General features: G+C 38.4%; 1 protein-coding gene and 1 pseudogene across 3 annotated transcripts in view; both read left to right on the top strand.

The window, feature by feature from the left end:
* Exoc6b (exocyst complex component 6B) overlaps positions 1–19,829 on the top strand; it is a 530,388-nt gene that overhangs the window by 462,513 nt on the left and 48,046 nt on the right. The gene's annotated exons all lie outside the window — the stretch shown is intronic.
* LOC125356326 lies at positions 15,012–16,006 on the top strand (annotated as a pseudogene).

Raw genomic sequence — 19,829 nt, 5'->3', positions numbered from 1 at the left:
GAGGCAAAGTGCTAGCCTTGAGCAAAAAGAAGCCAGGGACAGTGCTCAGGCCCTGAGTTCAAGCCCTAGGACTGGCAACAACAACAACAACAAAAAGACAAACACAGAAGTGACCCGAATTATTAGTGCAACCTTAATTTAAACTCCAGTATCAATTGACATCTCTTAAGCAGTTTTACATGGCTGTGTAATCTTGTAGGGTGCAGAGTTTACTTGAATGATGATGAGGGAGGCACACTTATTTGAAGATAAATGCAGATAGTGGTACAGCAGTGGGGAAAAGAGGTGGGGCAGAGGATGTGCTAGTATGGAAGTCTGTTGCAGAGGCCAGTCGTGCAGCAGAGGGGAAGAATGGCAGCACCACATGGAAGGAACATAGCAGCTCCTGAGGACCATGCTGAGAAAGAGATCTAGAGGAAGGAAGCCATAAATGGAAACCCCTGTGAAATGAGATTCTTGGGTTTCAGTCTGTTTAAGACAGGCCCTACTATAATCTGTAGTTGTCAGTTCTGTCTAAATTTCTTCCTCCCTTGTGTTTAATTAGGCATGATTTCAGTTATGTGGTCTTTAGAAATTCTTGGTTCACTTGGTTCCCTCAGTAGCCTTTTGAAGAGTATCATATTTAGGAGGGTTTATTTTCCTAATAGTAAAAGTAAAACATCTATATTATGGAAAATTTGAAACATATGGAAAGTTATAAATTTGAAATAGTTACTTAAGTTATTATTTACATAAATTTGTATTTTGTTTTCACACTTAATATTATCTCATGAGCATATTATTACAAACTATAGAAACATCATTTTATGGTCTATTATGTAGAATATAGCTAACTAGTTTTCTGTGGCTAGGCATTTAGATTATTTTTAGTTTTTCCTTAGTGTAAATCATTATGAAATCCTGTGTGTTATCTAGATTAGTTCATTAGTTCCTTACGATCAGTTTATATGATTAAGGTAAACCATGCCATGTGAACATATTATTACTTTTGATTAGCAACTATTTTCTTGAAAAATCCTACCTATATATTCCCACATATAATATGAAAGAGCTTATATATTAATCTCACTAGGACCAGTATTAAATATTTCATATTTTAAAGTTATTTTCATTTGATTTCTACTTCTTAGTTTTTGAGGCTCAATATTCTTTAATGTTTATTAGCCATTTATATTTCTCTATCTGTGAAGCATATTAATGTCCCTTGTTTTGGCCATGTTTCATGAGTGTATTAAATTCCTTTTTTTTTTTTTTTTTTTTTTTTGGCCAGACCTGGGGCTTGACCTCAGGGCCTGAGCATAATTATCCCTGAGCTTCTTTTGCTCAAGGCTAGCACTTTGCCATTTGAGCCACAACACCGCACCACTTCCAGCTTTTTCTGTGTATGTGGTACTGAGAATCAAACCCAGGGCTTTCATACATGCTAGGCAAGCACTCTACCACTAAGCCACATTCCCAGCCATTAAATTCTTGGCAATAGTAACTCTTCATATAGTAGAGTTGTTATTATTTACCGTATGTTTCTGGGTTTAATATAACTGAGTTCTTTTGTTTGCTTCTTTTCTGTGCCAGTCTTTGGGCATGAATGCAGGACCCGGAGCTCCACCACTTGCGCCACAGTTCCACTTACTGCTTTTTTGGTGGCTGACTGCAGATAAGAGTCTCACGGGCTTTTTTGCCCAAGCTGGCATCAAACTGCGATCCTCAGATCTCAGCCTCCTGAGTAGCTAGGATTATAGCTGTGAGGCATTGGGAACCAACTGTATAATCAAGTTTTACATTTCTGTGTAATCAAGTCTGCAATTTTCCTTCATGATTTATCATATTTTACTCTTTGAAATGCTTCCACATTCAAAAGTAAAGCTGATGCCTCCAGTCTCTTCCTCATTAATAGTTCCATTTAAAATTATTTAGATTACAACTGCACCTAGAATTTATTCTGGACTCATTGAAAATGAGAACTTGTTTTTATTTTCTTAGTGCTATTGCTACTAAGAAAGATGAGGGAAGTGATAGCATGTATAAGAAATTGAGAAAAATATTTTTATCAGTCAGTTTTCAGTTGAGCAAAAACAATTTTGAAGCAGGAAGGACTATTTTGGCTCAGAGGTTCAGAATTTTCAGCCCATGCTCCTCTGGGCTTGGTGAGAGGATCATCCTCACAGAAGGGCATTGTGGGGAAAAGTTGTGGCCAGAAATCACAGAGGAAAATAGGAAGAGGTCAGGGCCAAGGTATGCTCTCTGACCCATTTCCCACCTCCTACTTCCTACCACCTTCCAATAATTCTATCATATTATTTATCCATCAATGAGTTAATTCATTTATTATGTCAGAGCTCTAATAATCCTATGAGCTCTCAATGATTGCATGCACAACTTGGGGACCAAGTCCCCCGATATATTAACATGTTTACTTCCTATACAAATCTTCCACTCTGTTTAGCTGTATTTATATTGTATTTTCAGAGAGACCTGTAGGTCTAATATTCAGTGGCTTTGATTTTTTAATTGACTTATTCACTCCTTGTTTTTATTGACAGAAAACCCATTTTAACTTTTTTTTTTATTGACTTGCCCTTTTGGGGATGGAACAGTCCTGGAGTTTGAACTCAGCTCTATGATTGCTAGGCCCATTCTCTACCACTGGGAGCTCGTCATCAACATTTTCCCATGCATGCCTGTACAGCTTATTTCTTCACTCCTGGATAATATATCATTTTCCTTTTATTTATCATTTTATCATATCAAGCATAGCATTTTATTTGTGCTATTTCTTGCCTAAAATATCCTCTATTTGATCATCTTCTGTAGTCTTCTAATAGCTAGACCAAATCCTTATTGTTCCAGCTAGCTTTCATATTTCTGTTCTCTGAATTCTAACTCTGGTAGTTTCTGTATAACAGTTGAGCACTTAAATTTATTTTGTACTGTATGTGAAGCTTACTTTGCCAGAAACTGTTTCCCTTGCAGGGAAAGGTATGGATGAGGTCATCAGTCAAAATGTTCCAGTGTGGGGGTCCATTGTTATGTATGTATAACCCTCATTGCTAGCATCTCACGCAACTAGTCTAAGAGGCTGTGAAACAGGTAAAATAAATTATTATCCCTATTAGACATAAGAATTGCATTACTGTAAGATAAAATGATCTGGGTTTGATACTTAACTACATTGCATAAAAGTCAGGTTCTCAGGTTTGGTTTTACCTTTACTACTAGTTTTGCCCTTTCCAGAGATACTTTTTCTCAAAGTAAATGTCCTTTTAGCCAAGAGCCAGTGGCTCCCACCTATAATCTTAGCTATTTGGAAGGGTAAGAATGAGAAGATAGAGGTTTGAAGCCAATCTGGGCAGAAAAATCCTCAAGACTTATTTCAACATATAGCTGAGCAGTGGCATGAGCCTGTCATCCTACCTAAGTGGGAGGTTCATATTACTCAGATTGAGATCCTAGGCTACTCTAGACAGAACTGCGTGTGATGGCACAAACTTGCCATCCCAGCTATGAAAGAAAGCCTACATAAATGGATCACAGTTCAGGTGGGTATCTAGGCAGGAACTAATGCACTATATATACTATATAACCAGCACAGAATAACCAGCACTAAAATGAACTGGAAATGTGGCTTAGCAGTAATAGAGAACCTGCCTAGCATATACTATGTCCTGAACTTAAACCTCAGCAAAAGAAAAACAATTGCTTTTTAGTTCTCATTTCTCAAAATATCATAGTTCCATAGCATGCTAATACGTAACCTGCAGTGCAAGAATTCCATCTCTAGTAAACTTGAGACATACTGAGTTAAATGTTCTGTTAAACATAACTAACCAAACTTGCCTGAACAGCTCAATTCTTTTGCAGAGTCTGTGAACCTGTTTTCGGAAACAATGCAGTTCTATACCTTTACTATTGCTTCCATCCCTGTTGTTCTTCCTTCTTTTGTTCCTTTTGTTCGACCAACGACACATTGTTCAGTAAAGTGAGCCTGCCATCTTAAATGCTTTGAAATGGGAATATCTGAAAGAATCCTCTGTCTAGATATAATTACATCCAGTACTACCAAGGAAAGAAAAGGCCAAGGCATTTTCAGCAGTGTAAATTTTAAAGAGTCCTTTAAAGTAGCATGTGGTACCTATTTCTCACACATAGGCAAAGTTTTTGAAAGCATTATTTGGGGTTCATGTGTTATAATTTACCAATTTGAATCTTTGTTAGGATTTAGATTACATCCATTTCTTTTGCCTTTGTATGTTAACTCTATAATGCACATTTTCATGCTATGTGTATGATAAAAGAAATGAAAGTGGAGTATTTGTGAATATTCTCCGTTTCTATTGTGGGATGTTCCAAAGTATTGCCTGCCTATTTCTTACACTATCTGAGCTCCTCCAGACCTGAAAAGTAATGTCTTTCTTATTTTTGTAACCATAAGTTATTTGACTAAACTTGTTCTAAAATTTTTACTTTGAAGCAAGAATTCAAATTGGTTTCAGCCAATTTGAATCTTTCTGACCTCTGATCTCTTCCTGCTTCCTCTAGCTTCCTCATGCTCCATCTCTGTGACATCAGTTGGATCTCTTATCCCACCAGTACTTGAAATGTAGCATATCTTGAACCTTGCTTTATTTTTTCTCCTTTACTACCAAATTTTTGTTTTCTCTATTCCTTTTCCCACTTGTGAAAGCATCCCTCTCCATTGAGTCACTCAAATGAAGAAACATTGGGTGTCTCCTTGCTTCCTCTTTTTTGCCACTCACCTCATTCCCCTGGACATATGATCAAGTCACATCAACCCCAGGCCCATACCATTCTTCGTTGTCCCCACACTAACATACTTTTGATAACCTCCCTTTGCCTAAATGATATAAGCAAAACTTTCTTCTAGATAAAATTCAATCTTTCTGATTCCAATCTACCTTTATAGTCCCCTTTTCTACTTACTTCTTCACCTTATGTTCCATTATGCCATCTCCTCCTAAACCCAGTTGCCTTACTCTTTTATAACCTTTAACCTCTGCAAACATTCTCCCTCCACAGCTACTCTTCCTAGGCCTGGCGAATATCATAAGGGTTTCACCATCAGTTGTGCAAGAGTAAAGTGAAGCCACCCCTCCTTAGCTTTTGTGCCCCTACAGAGTTGTTTTTTAAGTTGAATCAAATTATAAGCTTCTTCTGTAAAGATTCTTGTTTAAAAACAAAACAGAAACAGGTTTGTTATTTATAATTTTGTTACAGTGATTCAAAGAACGTGGTATTTGTTGGAGGTTTATAGCATCTTTGTAGCTAATTTTTGTAAATGTCCCACAATACTTTAAAGAATGTGTGTTATCTAGTAAATGAACATAAGGTTAATATATCAGTGAATCAAATTTAATGATTGTGCTATTCAAATCTTCTGCACTTTATTACTTTTAAGTCTCCTTTTTACGGGTGTTAAAATTTCCCTCTATGAGGATCACAAGAGGTGATGCTAAGTGAAATGAACTCCATGTATGGAAACAACTGTTATATCACTGTTGTAATTACTTTCAACATGCCATGTGAAACCATAGATTCTATTGTTGATGATCTTCTTGTATCCCCTTCCTGTGGTTGTACCTGCACTATCACTGTATCTTATCTGAGTACATTGGAAACTGTGTATACTGGTATTAGAACTAGGAAAGTGAAAGGGAATACCAAAATCGAGAGACACAGGATAAAAAGACAAACGACTACAAAAGCAATACTTGCAAAACTGTTTGGTGTAAATCAACTGAACAACTCATGGGGGGAGAGGGAAAGGGGGAGGGGGGAGGGGGAATGAGGGAGGAGGTGACAAACAGTACAAGAAATGTATCCAATGCCTAACGTATGAAACTGTAACCCCTCTGAACATCAGTTTGACAATAAAAAATTTTAAAAAAAAGTGAATAGAAAACAAAAAAAACATTTCCCTCTGTGGTTGTGATGTATCGTTATCCTTACAATAATGTCCTTTGTTGCTTTGTATAATTGTGCATTTTCATACCATTCCATTAAGTATGTGAACATTTAGAAATTCTGTTTTCTAGGTGAATTATTATTTTATCAGTGTGCAGTGACCATCTTTATTACCAATGCTTTTTTACATTGTAATTCATACTATACCAATTTCTTTGACTCTATCTCTGTCTCACTCTCCCTCTCCTTCTCTTTCTTCTTCACCATTCTTGCCTCCCTCCACCCCCCCACCCCACTTCTCTCTTTTTCCCCAGGATATCTTTCTCCATTGCTTGGCTTTAAACCTTCTGTGTCATCCTGGTTATATTTTAGATTTGTCTATTACAAACAGCAGATAGTTGGACTTTCTTATTCATGCAAACTGAGAACCTCTTTGATGAATTTAGATCAACCATTGCTATTGTCCCTTTGTCTCTAACATCTTATTTGTTCAAATTACCATGACTTTTGTTTTTCCTTTGTTTTTGTCTTTATCTTTTCCTAACTCTTGTTTTTTTATATTTAGTTTTTTTTTAATTTTGGCTTTTAAAGTCACCATCCAAACATGAATGCAGAAAATATATACGTATTTTTAGGGTGTTTTATACCTTAAATTACTTTCAGCCTTTGACATACATATAAAGGATTAATTCTTTTGAATCACTGGAGTGGTTGTCAGTTCCATTGCTTCCCATTTACTTAATAAATGTTCAACTTGCTTCTGGTTAAAAAGGCAGAAAATATATTGTCAAAATTTTCAAAACATTTTTTATTTGCTTTTGAGTTAATTTATCATTGAACTGATTAATGAGGATGTCAAACTTTAATATATAATAACCATTTCTTGACTGTTCACATACCTTGGAAACCGATTAACTGACATGCTGAATCTAATGACTTACTGGAAAAATTAAGTTAGTCCTTTCACAAGTGCTACCAGAATGACAGCACTTCACCAGTGGTATTATGACCATGCCAAAGCGAACATAAAACCTAACTTTGTCTTTAAAATATCACAACCCAAGTAAATTTAGGTCAAGTTTTTTTTTTAAAGAAATGGCAGGAATCAAAGGAATAATTAAACAACTCATACATTCAGAAACACAACTTTCCTCTTCCTTGACACTAAACTGTGTTGAGTTTTGAATGGATAGTACTGTCACACACACACACACACACACACACACACACACACACACACTTCTTCTTCTGTGAACACTTTCCCTATTCCCTTCTTTCTTTTTTAAGTGTACTTTTAAGAATAATTTTAGAGTTTTTTTAATTTACATAATATGTAGACTATGTATCACCTAGTTTCTTCTGAAGTTAACACCTTTAATACAGTAGCTTAGAAATTAATATTGGTCCATTACTGGTAACTAAGTGTAGCCTTGATTTTAATTTCACCCTTCTTTTGATTTTTGTCATTTTTCTGTACCAGAATCTCATCTAAGATACTTGACTGCATTTTGTCCTCCTATCTTCTTAGTTTCTCTTCCTTCCATTTTATTGTTTTGCATTGATTTTGAGTTGCCTTTTCTTCTTTTCCCATTAGTGTGGTGGCTGGTTGTTTGGGGGGGGGGTTGTTTTTGTTTTCATTCTATTTCTGCTCTTTTACATACATACCATGTTTCCTAAGATAGAAAGAGATGGTCACATACAACACTGTTTCATTGGTATTCCCAGTTGATACAGCTTCTATGGAGAGAATATAATATGTATATTGTTTGATAGAACAGTTCCCTTCTAGGGACTCAGTACCTCAGATTCATGTTTTAGCACACAAAACAACAGTTGACTAATAAGATACTGAAGGAGTAATTTACATATGCATAGGAAAATAATCCCCAATATATCGTTAAATAGTAGGCAGACTCGAGGAGCAAAATGAAGAACTATGATGAATAGGTTTTGTTTTTTTTTATTACCTTCCTGTGTCATGGTTACATTCGCTTTCTGGTTTGCCCTTTCACAAAAGTTCAGCTCTTGAAAAGTCTTGTTTTTATTGGAAATTTCTATCCTAACCTTGGTCTGTAGACAAGTCTAAGTCATTGCCTCTTTCCCTAGAGAGGCTTGAAACCTAAGGATACTGCTCTGCCCTCTAAAACAAAACAAAAAAATTAATTACTTTCTGCTCTTTTATTTTTGTCACTTGTGGGGCTTGAACTCTGGGCCTGGCTAGCATTCTACCACTTTGAGCCACAGCTCCATTTCTAGCCTTTCTGGTAGTTAATTGGAGATAAGAGTCTCATGGACTTTCCTGCCTGGGCTAACTTTGAACCATGATCATCACATCTCAGCCTCCTAGGTAGCTAGGATTACAGGTATGAGCTACTGGCTTCTGGCCTGAACAAAACATTTTCATTTCATTTTGTTTTTAAAAGAAAAACAGGTACTTCTTCACCACTTGAGACCAATTGATAGCAAATGATAAATAGCTTATTTGTCATTTTATGTTGTTTTATTTCTTCTTCTTTTTAATTCTGAGAATTCCATAAAGTTCAACTTTGTGTACATACCATTTTAATGTTGCAAAAGATTTTCTTCAGGTAAATTTCTGCAAGTAGAATCAGTATTCCTGGAGAGAAAAACATTTTTTGGTCATTTCTTTATTGTTAAAGTGATGTACAGAGGGGTTACAGTTTTTGTACGTAAAGCAGTGTGTACATTTCTTATGCAACTTGTTACCCCCTCCCTCATTTTTCCCCCACCTCACCCCTGCCATTTCTCCCCCTCCCCATGAGTTGTGCAGTTGGTTTACACCATATAGTTTTGTAAGTATTGCTTGTTGCATTGGTTTGTCTTTTTATCCTTTGTCTCTTGATTTTGGTATTCCATTTCCCTTCCCTAGTTCCAATACACACACACACACACACACACACACACACACACACACACACACACACAATATCTAGGGTACCAAAATCATTTACCATGATATCAGGGGTAAAACCAAGGGGAAACAAAGACAAAAGAAAAAGGGCATAATTTCACATAGTATGTTGAAAACAACAACAATAATAAACCACTTGTTTCTATAACTTAGAGTTCATTTTGCTGAGCATCATCTTATGTGTTCGTATAGACATAGCTATTGCGCTATTGCGATCTTCTGCTAGGATCATCCTAGATGTGTACTAATTATTCCTAGTGACAGAAACCATAAATTCTATGTTTCTTTGGGTCTGGCTCACTTCACTTAGTATGATATTTTTCCAAGTCCTTCCATTTCCCTATGAATGGGGCAATGTCATTCTTTCTGATAGAGGAATATTAGTCCATTGTGTATATGTACCACATTTTTTTGATCCACTCATCTACTGAGGGGCATCAGGGTTGGTTCCATATTTTAGCGATCACAAATTGTGCTGTGATGAACATAGTTGTGCTGTTGGCTTTGGTGTGGTCTTGGTTAGATGCCCAAAAGTGGGACTGCTAGGTCAAAGGGAGCTCTATGTTAAGCCTTTTGAGGAACCTGCATACTGCTTTCCAGAGTGGCTGCACCAGTTTACACTCCCACCAACAGTGTAGTAGGTTCCCTTTTGGCCACATCCCCTCTGGCATCTGTTATTATTAGTTTTCTTGATAATGGACATTCTTACTGGGGTGAGATGGAATCTCAGTGTTGTTTAGATTTGCATTGCATTTATGACCAATGATGTTGAGCACTTCATGTGTCTCGTCGCCATTCTCATTTCCTCTTCAGAGAAGTCTCTTTTTAGGTCTTTAGCCCATTTGGTGAGGAGGCAGTTGGTTCTTTGAGGATTCGTTTTGTCAGAATTTGATTTTTCAGTTCTAAGTATATTTCAGATATGAGGCCTTTGTCTGTTGTATGGCCGGTAAAGATCTTCTCCCAATCTATGGGCTTTCTATCTATCTTGCAAACTTTATCCTTTGCCATGCAAAAGCTGTGTAGATTGATGCAATCCCATTTGTCCAACCTTTGTGTGAGTTGAGTTTCTGGGCCTTTATTAAGAAAGGTTTATTTTGTGCCAAGGAGCCCAAATGTTTCTCCTATTCCTTCTTGCAGTGTGTTTTCAGGGTATCTGATTTTGCCTCAAGATCTTTGATCCATTTGGAATTGATTCTAGTGCAGAGTGATATATAAGGATCTAGTTTTATTTTGTTGCAGGTGTTGAACCAGTTTTGCCAGCACCATTTGTTGGAGAGGCTGTCTTTCTTCCATCCTATTTTTTTAACTCTTTTATGAAAGATTAAGTGGCCATAGGTCTGCGGGTTCGTTTCTGGGTCTTCAGTTTGTTCCATTGGTCCTCAGGCCTGTTCTTGTGCCAATACCAAGCTGTTTTTATTACTATAGCTTTGTAATACAGCTTGAAGTCTGGTATTGAAATTCTTCCAGCACTGTTCTTTCTGCTTAGGATTGTTTTTGCTATTTGGGGTCTTTTATTATTCCATGTGAATTTCAGGATTGCTTCTTCTATTTCATTAGAGAATGGTGTTGGGATATTGATGGGTATTGCATTGAATTTGTAGATAGCCTTTGACAATATTGCCATTTTCACAATGTTAACCCTCCCCATCCAGGGGCATAGGAGGTTTTTCCATTTCCTTAGTTCTGCTTTAATTTCCGTTTTCAGGTTTTTAAAGTTCCCATCTTAGAGGTCTTCCTCTTCTTTGGTTAAGATTATTCCTAAATATTTTGTGTTCTTTTGAGGCTATTGCAAAAGGAGTTGCTTTCCAGATTTCAGCCTCGCTTTCGCATTGTTGGCATATATAAAAGCCATTGGTTTTGAGGATTTATTTTACATACTGCTACTTTGCCGAAGCTTTGCATCAGCTCAAATAACTAGGGAATAGAGTCTATGGGGTTCTTTAAATACAGGATCATGTCATCTGCAAAGAGAGCGAGTTTAACTTCATCTTTCCCTATTTGTATCCCTTTTACATTTGCCTCTTGCCTTAAGTTGCTCTGGCTAGGAATTCTAGTACTATGTTGAAGAGGAGTGGAGAGAGTGGACATCCTGTCTTGCTCCTGATTTTAAAGGAAATGGCTTTAACTTTTCATCATTAACTATAATGCTAGCTGCAGGTTTGTCATAGACAGCTTTTATTATATTCAGGAATGGTCCCTGGAATCCTACTTTCTCCAAAGCTTTCCTCATAAATGGTTGCTGGATTTTATCAACCCCCTTTTCCATGTCTAAAGAAATAATCATGTGATTCTTGTCCTTACTCCTCTTGATGTGGTGAATTATATTAATTGACTTGCGTATATTGAACCAACTTTGCATCCCTGGAAAGAATCCACTTTGATCATAGTGCATGATTTCTTTGATGACTTGTTGAAGTCCATTGGCCAAAATTTTGCTGAGAATTTTTGCATCGATGTTCATCAAAGAAATGGGTCTATGGTTCTTTTTCTTTGATGAGTCCTTGTCTGGTTTTGGGATAAGGGTTATATTGGCATCATAAAAAGTGTTTGGAAGCAAACTTGCACTTTCAATTTCATTGGAGAGTTTGTGAAATATTGGTGTGAGTTCTGTTTTGAAGGCCTTTGTAGAATTCTGCTGTGTATCCATCTGGACCTGGGCTTTTCTTGGGTGGGAGATGTCTTATTGTGGTTTCTATTTCATTTCTTGATATGGGTCTGTTTAGTAGGTTTAAATCCTCTTAAGTTTGGGCATGTCAGTTTTTGCTAGAAATTCATCCATTTCTTCCAGATTCTCAAATTTATTAGCATATAGGTTTGCAAAATATTCCCTAACTATATTCTGAATCTTGGTTGTTTCTTTGGTGATGTTTCCAGTCTCGTCACTGATTTTGTTTATTTGGATGTGCTGTCGTTATTTTTTGGTCAGATTTGCTAGAGGTCTGTTGATCTTGTTAATTTTTTCAAAGAAGATTCTTTCTATGGGTTTTTTTTTTGTTGTTGCTTTTGGACTCTAAGTCATTTAATTCTGATTTAATTTTAATTATTTGCTTCCTTCTATTGGCTTGAGGTTTGGCTTGTTGCTCTTTTTCAAGGAGCTTAAGGCGCTTCATTAAATTGTTGGATTTAGGGGCTGGGAATATGGCCTACTGGCAAGAGTGCTTGCCTCCTACATATGAAGTTCTCGGTTCGATTCCCCAGCACCACATATATAAAAAACGGCCAGAAGGGGCACTGTGGCTCAGGTGGCAGAGTGCTAGCCTTGAGCCGGAAGAAGCCAGGGACAGTGCTCAGGCCCTGAGTCCAAGGCCCAGGACTGGCCAAAAAAAAAAAAAAAAAAAGCTGGATTGAGATTTCTCCAGTTTGTTGATGTAGGCATTCAGAGCTATAAATTTTCCTCTGAGTACTGCCTTTGCTGTGTCCCAAAGAAGCTGGTATTTTGTGTGCTCATTTTGGTTAAATGCCATAAACATTTAAATTTCTGTTCTGATTTCTTCAATGACCCACTGGAAGTCCAGCAATGTGTTGTTCATTCTCCATGAGTTGCAGGATTTTCTTTGGTGGCTTTTTTTATTGAGCTCTAATTTTCATTGTGGTCTGAGAGAATGCAGGGAATGATTTCAATTTTTCTAAATTTGTATAGATTTGCTTTGTGCCCTAAAATGTGATCTATTTTGTTTCATGTGCCACCAAGAAGAATGTATATTCTGATGTTGCTGTGTGGAATAATCTATATCTTGGTTAAGTCTAATTGAACTATGCAGTTGTTTAGTTCTGAGGTTTCTTTGCTTAGTTTTTGGCATGTTGATCTGTCCAGAGGTGACAGTGGAGTGTTAAAGTCTCCAACAATCAATGTATTTGGATCTATGTGTGTTTTTTGTCAGCAGTGTTTGTTTGATGAAGTTGGATGCTCCAGAATTTGGTGTATAGATGTTTAGGATGGTTATATCCTCCTGTAGGAGAGATCCCTTTATTAGTATGTAATAACCTTCTTCGTCTCTTCTTACTGATTTTAATTTGAAGTCAATTTTATCTGATACTTGGATTGCAACTCCAGCCTGCTTATGGAGGCCGTTTGCTTGGTAGATTTTATTCTAGCCTTTTTTTTTTTTTGCCAGTCCTGGGCCTTGGACTCAGGGCCTGAGCACTGTCCCTGGCTTCTTTTTTGCTCAAAGCTAGTTATTCTAGCCTTTCACATTCAGAATGTTTGCTTTTGTTGGTAAGATGTGTCTCTTGAAGGCAACAGAAAGATGGGTCTTGGTTTTTGATCCAGCTTGCCAGTCTATGTTGTTTAATTGGAGAGTTAAATCCATTAATATTGAGAGTAAGTACTGAGAGGTGTTTGTTCCTTTCATTATATCTATCTTTTTTAAGGGCTGTGCCTTCCCATTTCTTGCTCTAGTAACCTGGTTTTCTATTTAGGGTTCATTTCTGTCTGTATTGTGATCTTGTTCATTTTCAGTGTGTAGGACATCCTTGATTTTCTTTAATGCTGGTTTGGTGGAGATATATTGTTTCAGTTTTTCCTTGCTGTGGAAGGTTTATATTTGACCTTTGGCTATGAATGAGAGTTTAGCTGGGTACAGTATTGTTGATTGGTAGTTTTTGTGTTTTTTTTAATGTGTGGCATACCTCATTCCAGGCTCTCCTTGCTTTCATGGTCTCTGCTGAGAAATCTAGAGTAATTCTGATTGCTTTTCCTTTATATGTGATTGTTCTCTTCTTCCTAGCAGTTTTAAGGATTCTTTCCTTGGTCTCTATTGATCCTATCTAGATTACAGTGTGTCAATGGGATGTCCTATTCTGGTCTGGTCTGTTTGGGGTTCTAAAAGCTTCTTGTATATATATGGGCCTGTCCTTCTGGACATTTGGGAAGTTCTCTACTAGTATTTTGTTAAATTGCATATTCCATTAACTTCCCTCTCTAGTTTCTCCTCAATAACTATTAGCCTTAAATTGAGCTTCCTGAGTGTATCTTGGAGCTCCTGAAGCGCTCTGTCTTGCTTTGTAGATTGGTTTTGTATTATGTTTTGTTCTTTCTCCATAAAGTCTAGACTATCCTCAGTTCATGAGGTTTGATCCACTGCATCATTCATTCTGCTCTCTAGGCTATCTACTTTGCTTTTTTTATCTCCCTTCCTTCTGATTGGTCTTTCTTGATGGCTTCCATCTCTCTGCTATAGTTTTTCTTTTAAGTCCTGTATGGACTTCTCTACTTCATTAATTTGGTTCTGAGTGCTGTCTTTCAAATCTTTTAGCTGAGTGGCTATGCTTTCATAGGACTCTTTTTTCTTCTGTTGGAGTTTGTTTATCTTTCTGTTTGTGGAAGCCATGAATTCCTCTATTAATTTTTGGTTGGTTTCATTGCATTCATGTATTCATCTTTGGTTAGTCTCCTCATGTTCATGTGTTGATCTTTGGTTTACCTCCTCATGCTCTAGAATACTTGTCTGAAGCAATTCAAACTTTTCATTTATCATTTTTAGCAGCAGCGTTTGTAGAGAATTTTGAGGACTCTCCTCCAGATTTTTGATTAACTGCTCTGTTTCCTGCTTATTTTGAGTGGGGGTTATGATTCCCAGACTTGCCATTTTTCTTTTGTTTCTTCTGCCCATTTGATTGGGAAAGCAAACCCCAAAGCACACCAGAGCACAGTTTAAGACCCAAACCAAACCTGACCAAGTCCTGTTGTACTTCTCCTAGAGGTTCACAGTCATAGACAGATAAATTCCCTCTCTCCTTTTTTGTATGTAAAAACAGATGTAGTATCCCCATAGAATACACTTTTAAGATGCAAACCAACCCTGAGTGCTGTATTTAGCAGTTGGCTTATATACAGTTATAATGGTGAACAAATCTGTTATGTTTAGTTCTCTCTGGACTGATAGGATTGCTCTATGAACCCCTTTGACTCACTCAGACTGAACAAAGATACCCTCTATCTAGCCTGCCAGGGATCAATGGACTATGGTGGTCCTAGAAGTAAATTTAAAAGTAGTTAAGAGTAGTGAAATAAAGGGAGTAAAAGGAACAGAGGGATGATGATTTTGATTTAACTTGAGTGAAATGAAAAAGTGGAAAAGTGTAAAAATGTAAGATAAAACAACATTAAAATGATAAATGAGCTTCTTTTGCCAGGCGTCCTCCTGAGAGTGACCTCGTTTTTAAACCCTACGTGGCAATCCCTGATGCACCGTCGTGATGCCCAGGGAAGACAGGACGTCCTGGAAGTCCAACTACTTCCTTAAGATCATCCAACTTTTGGATGATTATCCAAAATGCTTCATTGTCGGAGCAGACAAGGTGGGGTCCAAGCAGATGCAGCAGATCCGGATGTCGCTCCAAGGGAAGGCTGTGGTGCTGATGGGAAGAACACCATGATGCGCAAGGCCATCCGAGGGCACCTGGAAAACAACCCAGCTCTGGAGAAACTGCTGCCTCATATCCGGGGGAATGTGGGCTTTGTGTTCACCAAGGAAGACCTTACTGAGATCAAGGACATGCTGCTGGCCAATAAGGTACCAGCTGCTGCCCGTGCTGTTGCCATTGACCCATGTGAAGTCACTGTGCCAGCTCAGAACACTGGTCTGGGGCCCTAGAAGACTTCCTTCTTCCAGGCTCTAGGCATCACTACTAAGATCTCCAGGGGCACCATTGAAATTCTGAGTGATGTGCAGCTGATAAAAATCGGAGATAAAGTGGGAGCCAGTGAAGCCACACTGCTGAACATGCTCAACATCTCCCCCTTCTCCTTTGGGCTGATCATCCAGCAGGTGTTTGACAATGGCAGCATCTACAACCCGGAAGTGCTTGACATCACTGAGGATGCTCTGCATTCCCGCTCCCTGGAGGGTGTTCGCAAAGTTGCCAGTGTCTGCCTGCAGATTGGTTACCCAACTGTTGCCTCTGTGCCTCATTCTATCATCAATGGGTACAAGCAGGTCCTGGCTTTGTCTGTGGAGACTGACTACACTTTCCCACTTGCTGAAAAGGTCAAGGCCTTCTTGGCTGATCCATCTGCTTTTGTGGCTGCTGCCACCACTGCTGCTCCTGCCGCTGCCACTGCCCCAGCCAAGGCTGAAGCCGAGGAAGAGTCGGAGGAATCAGATGAGAATATAGGATTTGGTCTTTTTGACTAATTTCCTAGAAGCAATCAGTTTGTTTATTGGCAGAACAAGAAAATAAAGGCTTACTACTTTTAAAAAAATGATAAATGACAATAGGACAAAAAGGTAATAATCAAAAGGAAATAAACTGGGCTGGGGATATAGCCTAGTGGCAAGAGTGCCTGCCTCGGATACACGAGGCCCTAGGTTCGATTCCCCAGCACCACATATACAGAAAAAAAAACAGCCAGAAGCGGCGCTGTGGCTCAAGTGGCAGAGTGCTAGCCTTGAGCGGGAAGAAGCCAGGGACAGTGCTCAGGCCCTGAGTCCAAGGCCCAGGACTGGCCAAAAAAAAAAAAAAGGAAATAAACTCAAAAAATTAAAAACAACAAAAACAAACAAATGAAGAACTATGTAGGTGTGGCAGAATACTGCTAAATTTGAGGGTACTGAGCTTGAGAGGTAGAGGTTTCTGCTAACCAGGGGCTGAATTTTGTCTGTACGCATTGGGGAAGGAAGCCTAATTTATGCTGTTGTCTATGTAACTAAAGATGAGGAAGAAAAAAGAGAAGAATTTTAAAATGTAAAGTATCTGAGTTAAAAAATAAAATGAAGTGATAAAAAAGAATAAAAGTTAAAAAATATAAAAGAGGAGAGGGAAGAAAAAGAAAGAAGTAAAATGGGGGAATGTGAGAACCAAGTAAAAAATTAAGATTAAAAATTTAAAAATACTAAAAAAGAGAAAGAAATAAAAATATAAAGGTGATAAAAAATCAGACAAAAACTGAAAATCTACAGTTGTTAAAAAGAAGTCTTCCTTGTTTGAGTGCTCTTGTGTCTGTCCTGTTTCCTCTTTCCAGTCTTTAATGGACCCTCTGGTTTCCTTGCGATGGTCTGTTTTCCTGCGGCTTGGCTGGTTTGAGTGACTTACAGTTTGCAGAGGTCAGGTCTGCTGTGACCCTCCTCCCAGGCTAGTTTATTCCTAACACTGTGTGGTTCATTAGGCTTGTGAGTAGGAGTTGGGTGCCCTCTGCAACTGGGGGATGCTGGTCTGTCTCAAGATCCATGCTCTTTCGTCCAGCCAGGAGCTGCTCTCCATTTTTTGATTTTTTAAAAAACTCCTGCAGATGAGCAGTGGGGTAGAGCCACCTGTGGCTGTGTTAACCTGAGGCTGAAAGCCTCACACCCGGGGAAATTCTTCCCACCGGAGTGGGGAGACCTTCCCCTGGGTGGAGCTGGCTTTCACTGCTGAGATTCCTTTGCCATTTTCAAAGATGACCCCTCATCCTCACTTTCCCTGGCCCACTTTATCTCCTGTCTGCTTTGGCCAGGTCTATGTCAGAGTCAAAGATGGCATTTTTCTCTAGTAGCAGGGGAAGGGCTACCTTCCAAATGCTGTTCTGTGGCAGGAGCATGACTGAGAATGAAAATGTCTTTTGTGCAGTACTCATGCCTTCTCTGGATTTTGGGACCATCAGCAATCTGCCTGTGCTGTATGTCTGTCTGTAGCCCATCTGAAGGGTTTCGCTCCTCATCACCGATGTGCTCTGTAGGTGAGTGGAGAGCCATACACTCCTCTGGAGTGGCAGTGGGAAGCCACCCAGAGCTCAAATCTGCTTTCTCAAGCCAGCTGCCTAGATTTTTCCTTTCTGGCTAGAATCTCTATACTATTATAACTTACTTGATAAGTTTCTAGGTGTGGATCCTTCTCTAGAATAGTAAAACTGGGTTCTTGGAGAGAGCTTAGAGATCTGCTGCTCCTCTACCATTTTCTTCTTTCTCTGCCGAGAAAAACTTTTTTGTGATCTCAAGTAGTATTACTTCATAAATGATTTGTCATCTTATAGTTCTATTTTCAGTGCAAGAATGCAATGATTTTACCAAAGCCTTACAGACATACTATATTTTTCTTTTTCTGGTACTAGGACTTGAACTCAGGGACTCAAGCTTTCCCTTATCTTTTCCCACTCAAGATTAGCACTCTACCACTTGAGCTATAGCTCTTCTTCTGGCTTTTTGCTTGTTGATTGAAGATATGGGCCTCTCAGATCTATCTCCCTCTCCCCAGGCTTTGGATACCAGCCTCCTGAGTAGCTGGGTTTAGAGGTTGAGCCACTGGCATCTGGCTATGACATAGTATTTTTTAACTTATTTGCTAATGCTTAAGTGTAAAATAACTTCTCTTTGCTCTGATCCATGTCATTGATTAGAAGTGAATGTAACCTAGATGTTTGTGCATCATACATTTCTGGTCTCTTTTATACTTGAATGCATATAGCCAGGCATTAATCTCAAAAAAAAAAAATTCTGGCTCTTACTCTCTGAAAGTATTTGGAGCTTACACCAAACAAAGGAGAAAAAATAAACTAGAAAGTGGTTGTGTTTATAAACAAGCAGTTTGAAACACAAGACCATTATGGTAATTAAAATGGTCTGTATTTGAGAATGTCCTGCTTAATCAATGCCAAGTTCACCGTCTAGCTGGGGAAAGACAGAATGGTGTGTTTACTGCCAAGGTGGTCAGAAACGGCAAATGTGAATTCCTAAGCTCTACAATTACTCTTTACCCCATCCATCTGACTGTTTGCATTCAGGAGTCTATCTTTCTGAAGTTTGCTTAAAACAAACAAACAAACAAACAAAAATGAAAACAGAATTCTGCTAGCTCTAAGAACTTTTTCTTTTGCTATAAATGTATTTAATAATAAAACTGAAACACATGTCCTTTTTCCCCCAAATACCATACTAATTCAAAAAAGGCCTTTCATTATATACAAATTTACATATATACACAGGCTACAGATTACAAAGGCAAAAAAATTAAGTGGTAAACTATACAAGGATGCCTAAGAGAAAACCTTAACAGGGGTAGTAATCAGAGATGCTAACCCTCCTGGCTTTTCTGTTTGCAGTCTCACATTCCTAGGTAGTACTGTGGAGGGAGAACCCAAACTGGTTTCATAATCTGGAACCACAAAGGGTTGACTCAGATCTTTATCTTTTATAAACTACACTCATAACTTAGTACTTTACTCACTTTCTCAAAGTACAAGTGTTTTTGGTCCAGTGACTTAAAACAAGCTGAAGAAATTTTTGTGTGTTTGTTTTGTTTTGTTTTCCACTGCATTTTCTGAATAGTGGTCTCTCAATTTCTATTAGCTATTCAAATCAGTTAACCCTTATAATTTCATCTCCCTTTGGATCACATCCTACCATTTACTAAATGACCAAGACACCTAACAGTGATTTCTGGGTTGGACTCGGAGCAGAGCAGAAACAATGGAAACATGGGCCTTAAAGATACACCAAATAGGGGCTGGGAATGTGGCTTAGTGGAAGAGTGCTTGCCTAGCATGCACTGGGTTCTATTCCTCAGTACCACATAAACCGAAAAAAGCCGGTGGTGCTCTGGCTTCAGAGGTAGAGTACTAGTGTTGAGCAAAAAGAAACCAGGCACAGTGCTCAGGCTCTGAGTCTCAAGCCCTAAGTCCCAAGTCCCAAGACTGGCAAAAAAAAAAAAAAAAAAAAAAAAAAAAGGTACACCGAATGGAAGAAGCAGTTACAGTGCCAGCAGCTCACATACAAAGCCCCAGTCTCTGAAGACAGAGTGAGTGTATTGTGAGCCTTCCATGAAACGTACACATCTCTTCTGCTCTTGGTGTCTGAGCCATCGTCAGCCTCACCTTACTGCTTCCGTTGCTAAAGAATTACAAAGACATGAGGAGATACCTGGTATAAGCACTCCTTCTCCCCAGTTAGGGCGCAAAGTAGCTTGTGGTGAGTTATTTGAATTGTGAGGGATATGTTAAGTGATATATACAGCTTATTGTGCAATAATAGCATTTTCCAGGAAAATTACCTGTATAATCCAGCCA

The sequence above is a fragment of the Perognathus longimembris genome, chromosome 8 (genome assembly GCF_023159225.1).
Source record: "Perognathus longimembris pacificus isolate PPM17 chromosome 8, ASM2315922v1, whole genome shotgun sequence".
NCBI lineage: Eukaryota > Metazoa > Chordata > Mammalia > Rodentia > Heteromyidae > Perognathus > Perognathus longimembris.
This window is presented reverse-complemented; position numbering and strand designations above follow the sequence as displayed.